Below are 13,594 nucleotides of genomic sequence, written 5' to 3'. Positions count from 1 at the left end.
CTAATCACATTCTGAAGTTGTTCATATATGTATTTAGAGCCATATAATTTTGTAGAAAGATGAAATCTCCAAAATTTTTTATTCAACACTTATTTTATAAATGAGACATCTAACACCAGAAAGTCTGTCGGGAGCCATTTTGAGGAAAACAAGACTGTTTGTTAAGCAGTATGTTTTTGCAGAGTCAGGCAGCCGTGCAGTCTGCTGACTCAGGAGGAAGTGCACCTGGTGTGGGGGCGGGAAACGGAATGTTACAGAGTTTCCGTGATTGGTTGTTATTTAGAGGTGTTTTGGTGTTTACACACTCAGTAGGGTATAAGTATGCGTTGCAAAATAAACTCAGGGCCGCTCGGTATTGACTGGTGGTCCTCTGGAATCTATCTCTTGTCTGTCTTTTTCTCAGTCCTCACTCTCCACCTCGGGTGCTGTTCGACCTAGGCCAGCTGGCTCCAGCAAAAGTCAAAATCATCTGTTACAGATTAAAATTTGTGACAAACTCAAACCCAAAATCTAAATCACTTGTCTCACAGTATAGTAATTGTTCATGGTGGTATTTTATTCACATAAAGGTGCGAAAATTTTTTATTGAATATATTTGACATATAACATTGTGTAAATTTAAAGTATAAAGTGTATTACTTTGGTACATTTATATATTGTAATATGATTGCAGTTGCAGCGGTATTTATCACATTATGTAACTATAGTATAATATTTTTATCTATATTCACTATACTGTGCATTAAATCACTATGATTTATTTACTTATTACAAGTTTGTACCCTTAAACAACAACTTTGTCCCTCCATCCCCAATCCCCTGGTAACCACCATTTTATGTTCATTATGAGTCTGACTTTTTTAGATTCCAAAGACAAGTGATATCACCCAGTACTTGTCTTTTGTTATCTGACTTACCTCTTAGCATAATGTACTCAACATCCATCCATATTGTCAAAAATGGCAGGATATCATCATTTCTTAGGCTTGAATAATGCTCTACTGTGATTACATACAACACTTTTTTTTTTTTAATCTGTTCATTCACTGATGGGCACTGAGGTTGTTTCCATATCTTGGCTATTATGGATAATGTTGCAATAAATGTGGGCGTGCAGATATATCTTCAAAATGTTGTTTTCTCTTTTGGGGAGGTATACACCCGGTAGAGGAATTACTGGATTATATGGCAGATTCATTTTAAATTTTTCGAGGAACTTTCATATTATTTTCCATAGTGATTGGATAATGGTTGCACCAATTAACATTCTTACCAATAGTATATAATGGTTCCCTTTTCACCACATCCTCACCAGCGCCTGTTGTCTCATGTCTTTTTTTCTTTTCTTTCTTTTTTTTCTCTCATGTTTCTCACTGCCTCTGATCAGGTTTTTATTCAAAATCAGCTGTCCAAGATAATTTGACCTTGGGTTTCTGTTCTGTGGGCTTTTTCTGAGCTGCTGGTTTCTTAGAAGCTGCAGCCTTTTTTCCTACCAAAGGCTCCTTCTGCTTCTTAACACCAATAGCCTTCTTTGCTTTCTTCCCTACCACAGGCTTCTTGCCTGGAACTCGCTTCTCATCTGATTTGATGAGAATTGGGTTCTCATCAAACATGCAGAAAGCACTTTCAGTCCAAATGCAGAAATGGCCCATATGCCCACCAGGAGCAAGTTTCAAAATGTTCAGTTTGTTTACATTAAGCAGAGTGATTCCAGGGATGTTTCTGAAGGCTTTGATAATGCCATTGTCTTCATTATAGATGATGCAAGTTCCCCTGCACTGGATATGATAATGGTTTCTCATTTTGCTCTTGCCAGCTCTCATTCGCTGAGAAGCACAGACCTTTTTTTATATCATTCCCGGCCTTAAGTTTCTTAAGAATCAAAGCAAATACTTACCTGGCAGGGGAGATACCATGATCAAGAAGCAAAACGGTCTCCTTGAGCTTCTTATAGCCTTCAACTTTATCTTCAACCACCAGAGGAAGTTTAGGAATTTCCTCAATAAGATGACCTTTAGACATGACCATTACTGATAAGTCCAAAGCAACCAGGGCAGAGCAGATAGCATATCACTTTGGAGTTGTGTTCACTCTGTGGTGCAAACATAGTACCCCCCTCCCCCAACCCGGCACATATTGCCAAAGCGGTATGTCCAGAAAAATGAGTCCAGCCACCTCAAACTCTGGGAATTCGAGCCAGCTCTGCCAGTACCTCACAACTCAGCACTGGTTTGATGATCTGCTAATTCACTGACGGCATAGGGCTATCTATTGTTTTTGCAAAAGTTGGTATGAACAAAGTTCACAATGTCTGGTTGAGTGGGAGCCTTGAACATGGGAGGCAAAGTGATATTTTTGCCAGATGATTCCTCCTTTTCAGAGGCACTGATTATCAATAGATGAGCACATGCCATGGTGGTGAGAGCAGAAAGCCATGCTTCTCTTAACCTGGTGGCTCCCACAGGAAAAAAGCTCTTGTCTTCTTGATGACAACTATTCTAACAGGTATAAATTGATATCTCATTGTGGTTTTGATTTGCATTTCTCTGATTAGTGATATTGAGCATCTTTTCGTGTACCTGTTGGTCATTTTGATGTCCTCTTTGGAAAAGTGTCTACATGGTTCTTCTGCCCATTTTTAATCTGATTGTTTTTTGTTATTAAGTTGTGTGAGTTTTGTACATGTTTTGGATATTTACTCCTTATCCAATATATGGCTTGAAAAATTTCTCCCATTCTGTAGGTTGTTTTAAACATTTTGTTGTTTCTTTCGTTGTGCATAAGGTTTTAAGTTTGCTGTGGTACCATTTGTAGATTTTTACTTTTGTTGTGTCGTTTGTGCTTTTGGTGCTCATGTCCAAAAAAAAAATATTGCCAATATCAAGGAGATTCACTCTATGTGTTTTCTAGGATTTTTATGGTGTCAGGTCTTACATTTAAATCTTTAATACTTTTTGAGTTATTTTTTGTGAGTGGTGTGAGATAGGGGTTATTGCGTTGGTCTACGTATTTCTCCAGTTTTCCCTGCACTGTTTGATAAAGAGACTATACTTTTTCCAAAAGGCATTCTTGGCTTCCTTGTTGAGTATTATTTGACCATATATACTGGGATTTAATTCTGAGCTAACTATTCTGGTACACTGAGCAATGTGTCTATTTTTGTTTCTATACCACACTGTTTTTATTACTATGGTTTTGAAGCATAGTTTGAAATCAGAACATGTAACACCTCCAGCTTTGTTCTTTTTGTTCAGGCTTGTTCTGGCTATTTGAAATTTTCTGTGGTTCCACACAAATTTTAAAAATTGTTTTTTCTATTTTTGTGAATAATGCCTTTGGTATTTTGACGGGGATTGCACTGAATCTGTAGATGGTGTTGGTTAGTATGGACACTTGAACAATATTGGTTCTTCTGATTCATGATCACATGATGTCTTTCCATTTGTTTGTGTCTTATTCAATTTCTTTCAGAAGTCTTGAAGTTTTCATTGTACACATTTTTCATTCCCTTTAAAAAAAGTTATTCCTAAGCATGTTAGTTTTTATGAATGCATTTTTCCAAGAAATACATAATATACATATATTTTTATTTCATAAACTTCTTGTCCTTTAAAATCATAAATTTTACCTGCTCCATGGTCTATGAAGGATTATAGTCTCTTAATTTATTGTTTCTTCTTTTCCATTCTCTTCAGCCATTCTAACAGTTGACTCTGTGCTGCTCTAAATTCTTTTTGAAACAAGGTAGTATATAAACACAAAATTAGAGATATTCGGCACTATTAAACCCTTTCTTTCTTCCTTCCTTTCTTTTCTTCATTCTTATGTTTCGCTTACATTTGTCAAATGAATAATATGTTCCAGAGACAGTACTACACAAGGGCAAGGAGGGTTTTATTTTATTTTTTGTAAAGGGGTAGACAATTATAGCTTCACTAGTTTCTTTTAACTAAAGTACAGCAAGAGGTAAGCACAATGAGAGGGTATAGTAAGAACTAAGTACAAGTAGAGATGAGCACAGGATGTTGTTGGAGCACATTTACAATGATATTTTCCTAGTTCCTTTCTTACTTTTGAGAGTTAAATGTTCTATTTCTATCTCATTTTGAGGCAACAAAGTCTTCCTTTTCTTTCCTTTCCTAGCACCACAACTTCACCGGTATACTTCAGTGCCCTGTACTGTTCCATATTATCCACCAAACCTTTTGAGGATTGTGTATTCAAATCTGAATGAGTATCTTTAGGCTTTGCATTCCAGTTTTAGGCAGGATTCATGTAAATATTCTGGAACTTGAGAAATATGAAGTGTTAATAATTATGTACTCTTATTGTTAACTACCTGTATAAGATTCCTAAAACACAAACTTTGCATTACTGCCACCCATATTTATAACTTCATCAGTTGATGTCTGAATTAGTGAACAACTTACTTACTGGTTCCTCTGTACCTAGTTTCTTCTTTATGTAATTGGGACACATATCTCTCTAAGACTATCTGTTATAGCCCTTCTTAACTAAAAAAAACCCCAAAAAACAAAACAAAAAAAACGTTCTAAGGAATATCAGCTTGCGTTCAGTATTGTACCAGGCACACAAAGATTTTAGCAAGCAATATACATGGAGAAAATATTTGGAAGATATATAATAAAAAATTAGCTTAAAGAATAGTTGGGGAGGAAATAGTGTTATATTATGATACATAATATAACCTCCACTCACACATATGAATAAGGTAAAAGAAATAATCCAACAGAAATTGATTAAAAAAAAATCAATGGGCAATTCACAGAAGAGAAAATCCACCTGGATAATCTACATTTGAAAAATATGCTAATTTCAATTATAATGAAATGAGAGAAATGAAAACAAAATCAAAAAAATTTTTTTTCTCACAATAGCATTGGCAAAATTTAAAAATCTGACAATATTTTGGGGGAAAATATTGGGGCTTTGATGCACTCATATAACACTATTGACAGGGTAAATATTTATTACCATATTGGAAAAGATAGCACATCATAAAATTTCTAGTTTGTATACTCTACAGTCCAGATATTCTACTTCAAGGTATATACCCTAGAAGCTAGAAATATCTACACAAGGAGACGAGTATGAGAATATTAATTATAGCAGTGTTATAATAATAATAAATTTAAAAACAAATAATGTAAAAAAAAGAGGAAAATTTTATCCATATGGTGGAATAGAATAATAAAAAGTATTTGTGCTGATAATCAGTAAGGATGACTATCAGAAACATAAAATTAAGTATGAAGAGGCAAGAAGCAAATCAGCAGGGTGCTGTACCATTTCAGTACATTTAAAAATAGAAAATACTAAATTATGAATGCATATATATGTGGACTGGAAAGATACACACCAAACCTATGACAGTGGCTGGTGTTAGAATGGGGGGAAGAGAAATCAGCCTTGAGTCATAGTTTAAGCAAATATTAGTTTTATCTGTAATACTTACTTTTAAAAATTGGAACAGAAATATAACATTTAGAGGTTGTCATAATTGTAAATTAATTTTAGTACTTTTTCTGAATGTTTAAACTTTAACCAAATTATTGATAATAAAGAACATAAATGTAAACTAATGGTATGTAAAATCCTATTACAACATTACGTTAAATGGATTTTAATAATGTATTTATATATTTAATTATCTGAAAAATACATTTTTCACACACACACATATATATACATTCACATAGATATATCTGTATACACATATGCACATATACATAATGTTATGTGTATACATATTTTTAAATTATGTATGTATCATATATACACAAAATAAAAATAATCATCTCCGCTGATCAAAAACAGAACCTACCTGCAAAACACTAAGAAGAGTTCAAGCCAAAAGCCTGTTGAATATCACAATTGTAAGTAACCGCTGGGAATGAGGCATTTGGCTCTGCAAGACACAGTAACAAAATGCGTTCTACACAAAAGTATGGGAGACCTGAGCCAGCTTTACTACCTAACGCCAAGGGCTAGGGAGGGGCCGCTCTATTTGTAAAAGGAGGTTGAAAATTATGTTGTTCAATGGCAACCTAAGGCTATCTTAAATAGAGTTGCGGGTCTCCACGGATGCCTGGGGTCATACACAAAAGAACAAAATTACAAGTTATACTGTAACAGAAGATGAATGCCAAAATGCCATTATAGGACCTAGTTCTGAAAGAGGGTTCAGGAAGTCAGGTGGAGAAAATTAAAAACTATTGCGGGGGTGGGGGAAGACTCATTCAGAATGAAACTGTAAAACAAAATTACAAAACATATAACGATTATAAGTGAAAAGGAAAGATAAGCAAAAAACCAGTACAAATTCACTCTGGATAAAATAATGTTACAAAGCAGTCTGACTAAAATGAATACCTTTGGACAAGTATGAAATCGATACCTTGAAAATTTTTTTAAAAAATCATTTATTGTTAAAATCTCATTAAATGGAGTAGATTCTAGACTGAACACAATCAAAGAGAGAATTAAAACAGTAGATTGTACTGAGGAATTCATCCAGAATGCACAATAGAAAGAAAGGGAGACTTTAAAAATATGAAAGAGTTGTTAAACTATATGAAGGGTAAATCAAAAGGTTTGAACACATTTTTAATTATACTCCCCAAAAAATTTAATTTAGATTGACAACAGGCTTCAGGTATACTTTCAATTGCAAGGGAAAAATAAACAACTTCAGATATACAAAAATTAAGAGTATTTATTACCACACCCCTCCTAAACATTACTAAATTATGACATTACATTAGGATACGATTAAGCAAAAAGGGAAAATTAAGCATTAAGGAAAGTAAACATACGAAAAGCAAAAGTTAAAATAAATATTGGAGAACACAGATGAAAATGAAATATACTGATAAATTTAATAACTATAAAATTAATATATTGTTGGCTTAAAAATTAGTTAAAACACATACTAAAGAAACATGGGCAAGATCTAGAGGGGGCAATCAATAGTCGGTAAAGGATAAATAAGGCTTGTCATATAAAGAAATAGTAAATAATTGCTGACAAACTATAGACTTATTAGAAAACTTCATAACTAAATATGAAAGTTTAAAATGTAAGGCTAACCATTAAATATAGAAATATATTACTTGAAAACAAAAAGGGCAGGGGAAAGAGTTTTTAAATGTTATCAATTCATTAGATATCAGGAAAAGATTTAGCAAAGAAGCAGAAAAAGGTAAACAGAGAAACAAAGTAAAGAATTTTAAACACAATTGATAACAAGACAGAAAGAATTAGTCTAAAATATCAATAATAAATGGAAATAGAATAATTTCATGTAATAAAAAACAGAGATGATCAGATTAAGAAACAATATGTAGCTAAACGCTGCTTCGACTGACACATAATAAATAAAGCCACAGTGAAATAAAAGCATGAAAAAAGATATTCTAGATATTTATTGACCAAAATGAAGCTGTCATCACAATTTAATGTTAAATAAAATTAAAGGTGCAAACATTATTGGAAATTAAGGGAAATACTATGTTATAATAAAGGGAAGAATCTAACAAGAAGATATAACAACAATAAATATTAACCTAAAAATACAGCCTGAAATTTTATTAAGCAATAACTCTCAGATTTAAAGGTGAATTTTACAAATCTAAAATTATGAGATATTTTTAAACAGTTCTGTCAAGAATTGATAGATCAAGCACATACATTAGTAAAATTCTTAAATGACAAAATATATTTAATTGCTCACTTAAAAAACTTGGTACCCCAATACAGAATATGTAGTCCTTTCAACATTGAATGTTTTCTAAAACTGACTATATGCCAAGCCACAAAGATGTTTCAAAAATTATTGAAGAACTGATGTTATGTAGACAGTATTCTTTAAACCCATTTAAATAAATTATTAATCAACAGTAAGCAAAACAAAATAATAGTTTTTAAAATCTCTATCTGAAGAATTATAACTTATGGGCTTAAGGGGAAACTATATTGGAAGTGACAAAATATTTTGACTGAGAAATAAAAGCACTGTGTATAAAAAATTAGGATATTGCTGAAGAGGTACATATAAATGTTAAGCCTTGAAATGTATTTACTATAAAACAAGAGTATTTAAAACTAATGAGTCAAAGTATTCAAATTAAAAGATTAGAAGAAAAACAATACTTAAAGAAAGTAGAAGGAAAGAAACTATATTACTGAGCAGAAAATAATAAAATGAAAAACAAAGATACAAAAGAAAAGAGTTCTAAAACAGGAATGTATTAATCAAGAAAAAATGTACAAATGAAAAATATTAAGTGTGAAAAGAGGTCATTGCAAAAGATAGAGCAGACATTAAAGCTATCTTCAAAAAATATAATGAACCTTATGAAAATATATTTTTAAAATTCAATGAAATTGATAAAAATACATCTTATAAAAAATAAAGTTAACTTAGGAAGATACATAAAGCTTGAAAATATTTATAGCACTGTAGAATATTAGCTGCTAAGTCTTCTACACAACATACAGAATAAGAGAAAATATTTGCAAATCATATATCTAATAATAGTTTAATATCCAGATTCTAGAAAGACTTCTAATAACAACAAAAAGACAAACACAATTTTAAAATGAACAACAAGGTTGAATATTTCTCCAAAGGTCTAAAATGACTGCTAAGCACATGAAATGTTATCAGCATCAACTGTAATTAAGGGAATGCAAATCAAAACCACAATGAGATACCATTTCACACCCATTAGGATGACTTTAATCAAGAAAATGGAACATAACAAGTACTGGCAAGGATGTAGAGAAATTGGAACCCTCATAGATTGCTTGTAGGATTATATAATGTTACAGCTGCTATGGAAAATAGTTTGGCTATTCCTCAAAAAGTTAAACATAGAATTACCATATGACCAAATAATTCTACTTCTAGGTATATTTCATGTCTAGAGAAATGAAAAACTTATGTTCACAGAGAAACTCACGCCCATTTTAAAAAATATTTTTTAATGAATTTTCTGCTTTTTAATTACAGTTGATGTACAATATTATATTGGTTTTGGGTATACGACATAGTGATTAGATGTTAATATAACTTATGAAGTGGTCATCTTGATAAATCTGGTGCCCATCTGACACCATAGGTAATTATTACAATATTACTCATTATATTTTTTATGCTACCTTACATCCCCATGACTATTTTGTAACTACCAATCTGTACTTCTTAATCCCTTTGCCTTTATCACCCTCCCCTGCAAACCCTTCCCATTAGGCAACCAAAAAAATGTTCTCTGTATCTCTGAGCTTGTTTCTGTTTTGTTTGTTTCTTCTGTTCTTTAGGTTTCATAGGTAAGTGAAATCGTATGGCATTTGTCTTTCTCTGTCTGACTTATCCCACTCAGAACAATACCTTCTAAGTCTATCCATGCCCTCATAGATGGCAAGATATCATTATTATGGCTGAGTAATATTCCATTGTATGTATGTGTGTGTATGTATATGTATATGTGTGTGTGTATGTATATATATACGTGTGTGTGTGTGTGTGTGTATGTATATATATATAGAGAGAGCACCTCTTCTTTATCTATTCATCTAATGATAGACACCCAGGTTGCCTCCATATCTTATCTATTGCAAACAAACTGCAATGAACATATGAATGCATGTTTTCCTTCAAAGTAGTATTTTGGGTTTCTTTGGATAAATACCCAAAAGTGGGATTACTGAGTCCTTCTTTGTCTCTTGTAATAGCCTGTGTTTTAAAGTCTATTTTGTCTGTAATAAGTATCGCTACCTCAGATATTTTGTTTATTTGCATTTTTATGAAATGTTTTCCATCCCTTTACTTTCAGTCTTTGTATGTTTTTCCATCTGAAATAAGTCTCTTGTAGGCAGCATATGGAAGGGGCTTATTTTACTATCCATTCAGTCACCCTATTTTTGATTGGAGCATTTAATCCATTTATAGTTAAAGCGATTGTTAATAGATATATAATTATTGCCATTTTATTATTCATGTTTTTGATTCTTCCTTCTCCTCTTCCTCCTTCTCCTCCTCCTCCTTTTTCAAGTCCCTCTAACATTTCCTGTAATACTGGTCTGGTGTTGAACTCCTTTAGCTTTTTCTTGTCTGGGAAGTTCTTTATCTGTTCTTTGATTCTAAATGATAGCTTTGCTGGGAGAGTAATCTTGTTTGTAGGTCCTTGTTTTATATCATTTTGAATATTTCATGCAAATCCCTCCAGCCTGAAAAGTTTCTGTTGATAAATCAGTCTTATGGGAGTTCCCTTCTAGGTAACTAGATACTTTTCTCTTGTTGCTTTTAATATTCTTTGTCTTTAAACTCTGGCATTTTAATTGCGATGTGTTTTAGTATGGACCTCTTTGGGCTCATCTTTTTTGAAACTCTCTGCACTTTCTGGGCTTATGTGTCTGTTTCCTTCACCAGGTTAGGGAAGTTTTCCATCATTATCTCTTCAAATAGGTTTTTAATTCCTTGTTCTCTCTCTTCTCTTTCTGGTGCTAATATGATGTGAATGTTAGTACTTAGTACGGTTGATGTTATCCTAGAGGCTCCTTAAACTATTCTCGTTTTTTTTTCCTTATTGCTGTTTTGATTGGGTATTTTCTGCTACCTTATCTTCTAAATCGTTGATTCGAATCTACTGTCGATTCTTCCTAAGGTATTTTTCATATCAGTTATTATATTTTTCATTTCTCACTGGTTCTTTTATGCTTTCTATCTTCATTTTTATGTTTTCTATTTCTTTGTTGAAGTTCTTGCTGAGTTCATCTATTCTTCCCCTAAGTTCATTGAGCAACCTTATAACCAGTATTTTGAATTCTGCATCTGGTAGATTGATCGTCTCCAGTTCTAATTTTTTTCTGAAGCTTTGTTCTATTCTCTCATTTAAGACATGTTTCTTTGTCTCCCCATTTTTGCTGTTTCTATATATTAGGTAGGGCTGCTATGTCTCCCAGTGTTAGTAGAGTGGCCTTATATGGTAGGTGTCTTGTGGGGCCCAGTGGCAATGTTTTCTCTAGTTACCTGAGTAGAGCGCTCCCGGTGTGTCCCCTGTATGTGTTGTATGTGCCTTCACATTGTAGTTGAGGCTTGTTTGCTATTTCCACATTAGTCGGGGGGATTGACCCTTGGGCTAATTGGTTGTGAGGACTACCCTGTGAAGGGCTGACCTGATGGAGCAGAATTACCTTTAGTAGGGCTATAGTGCCTGCCTAGTCTGTCCTTTGGCTGTGTCATCCTCAAATGCAGCCCTAGGTGGTGCTCCACCTCTCCGAAGCCTCCTGGAAGGGATCCCACCCAGTCAAGGTCAGTCACAATCTGTGCCCTGCCCAAAACTACTTGGCAAGAGTCACCAAGAAATCCAAAGATTGCCACCACCCTCACTGGCTTTAGTGGTGCATCAAGAGACCAAGCCATGAACCGAGGCTGTCTGCTGGACTTGCGGCTGCTCAGCAAGAAATATGACGCACACGTGAGGCTTGATGCTGCTCGTTTGGGTTTTGCAAACCTTTGAGAGATTTTAGAAAAGTCCACAGCATGAACCGAGACAGGCCATTTGTATGGAAAAGCCAATGTAAGTGGCCCAAAATTTGGGCGGGGCATGGTCTCAGCAAATCACAAAGGCAGGGTGACCAGCATTAGCCAGATTAATGGAGAATCAGCTATGGCAGCTACCTACATTCTCACCTAGAAGGGAAATGGCTTAACAAAGAAACAATGGCTCCTGCCAGCACTTCTGTCTGGGCGAAAGCTGTCCCTTCAATCCTCGTCCCAAAGTCAGACAACTCAGTTCCTCCTTACATGTCCCTGGCACCTTTCAAGCTGCTGCCCCAGCATTGGAGCTCAGAGAGAGTGAGTCCACCCATGAACTGAGTCCACCTACAAGTCGTCCACACATGACTCTCAAGAGGAATACCTGGGACTCCTGCAGCTCTCCGTCTCCCTTAGCCACAATCTCCGCTGGTTTTCACAGCCTGAAGTTGTGGGGACTTTTCTTTCTGGAATACATACATGGGATAGGGAGCCCTGATGTAAGGCTGAGACCCCTCTCTCTTCTAGGGAGACCTCTGCAGTTGAGATATCCTTCCTGATTCTCAACTGCCATATACAAAGGTTGGACCAGACCATTCCATGTCTCAGATCCTCCTGCTACTAGACTCTTCTGTATGTTCACATTAGACTTCTGAACAGTAGGATTTCTGTTCAGCTAGACTTCAATTGACTCCCAACGATGGCTGTTCTGAAGTTTAGTTGTAATTTTGATGTGGTTGTGCAAGGAGGTAAACACAGTGTTTACCTACTCTGCCATCTTGACCAGAAACTCTGTACATGTTTATTTAATAGCAACATTTTCATAATAGAAGAAAGATAGAAACAACCCAAATGTCCATCAGCAGACAAATGGCTAGACAAATTGTGGTATATACAACCAATGGAATATTATTCAGCCATTAAAAAAAAACAACAACAAAGTACTGATACATACAACAAATTGACACTATATTAACTGAAATAAGTCAGACATAGAGGTCCCAAATTATTTAACTCTTTTTATATGATATATCCAGAATAGGCAAATCGATCAAGCCAGAAGGCACACTAAAATTTCCCAGGGGATATGGAGAGAGGAGAATGGAAAGTGATTACTTAAGAGATTGAAGTGTTTATGAGCTGAAAAAAAAGTTTTGAAACTAAAAAGAGATGGTAGTTGAACAACATTATAAATATACCGAATACTACTGAATGATAATTAAATACCACCAAATAGTACACTTTAAAATGGTTGATTATATATTATGTGAATTTCATCAAAAAACTACTTTCCCCATAATAACAAGAGACTAAAATAATTTTACAAAAAATATTTAGAAAAACTCTATGAAATAAATAGTCCTACATAATACAAACTGCTTCATTAAATAAGGAAAACTGCCACTCTATTTTGATGTTAGGAAAAGCTTATTAACAAACCCGAAATGGGACAGTACAAGAAAAGGAAGTATGTAGAACCATCCCATTTTTAATATGTATTAATAGAGAAAAGATTACTGCATCCAATATAACGGGTAATTACAAATCTACTTCATGACTATAAGAATATCATCAAAAGGCTCATCAGTCAACCTGACACACCTCAGGATCAATGATCATGGGAGATAAATCAATAAAAATTACCCAAAGATTAAAAGAGAGAAGTAAGAATATCAAAGAAAAAGAGAAAGTTATGGTAAAACCCAAAAAGTCTAACAATTGTAATTGAAATATCAGTAAGAGAAGATAGAACAGAAAAATAAATATTTTAAAAGATTATGTCAAAAATTTTCTAAAATTATTAAACTACATATCCAAGAAGCTCAAATGCACCAAAGAAAAATTTTAAAAAGAAATTAACACAGAATGATTTGGCTGAAAATCAGAGAAAACCCTGAAGGAAGTAAGAGAAAAAGATGCATTACACACAAAAGAAGTGCAACCAAAATTACAGCAGACATTTCAAAAAACAAAATAACTGTGAAAGTCAGACACATTTGGAGTAACATTTTTAAAATGCAAAATAGAATATAG

The 13,594-nt window shown here is 33.9% G+C and overlaps 1 pseudogene; it reads right to left on the bottom strand.

The window, feature by feature from the left end:
- Positions 1-268: 268 nt before the first annotated feature.
- Positions 269-2,573, bottom strand: LOC107502792 (annotated as a pseudogene).
- Between the last annotated feature and the right edge of the window lie 11,021 nt (positions 2,574-13,594).

Source organism: Rousettus aegyptiacus, unplaced genomic scaffold (assembly GCF_014176215.1).
Source record: "Rousettus aegyptiacus isolate mRouAeg1 unplaced genomic scaffold, mRouAeg1.p scaffold_m13_p_4, whole genome shotgun sequence".
Lineage (NCBI taxonomy): Eukaryota > Metazoa > Chordata > Mammalia > Chiroptera > Pteropodidae > Rousettus > Rousettus aegyptiacus.
This window is presented reverse-complemented; position numbering and strand designations above follow the sequence as displayed.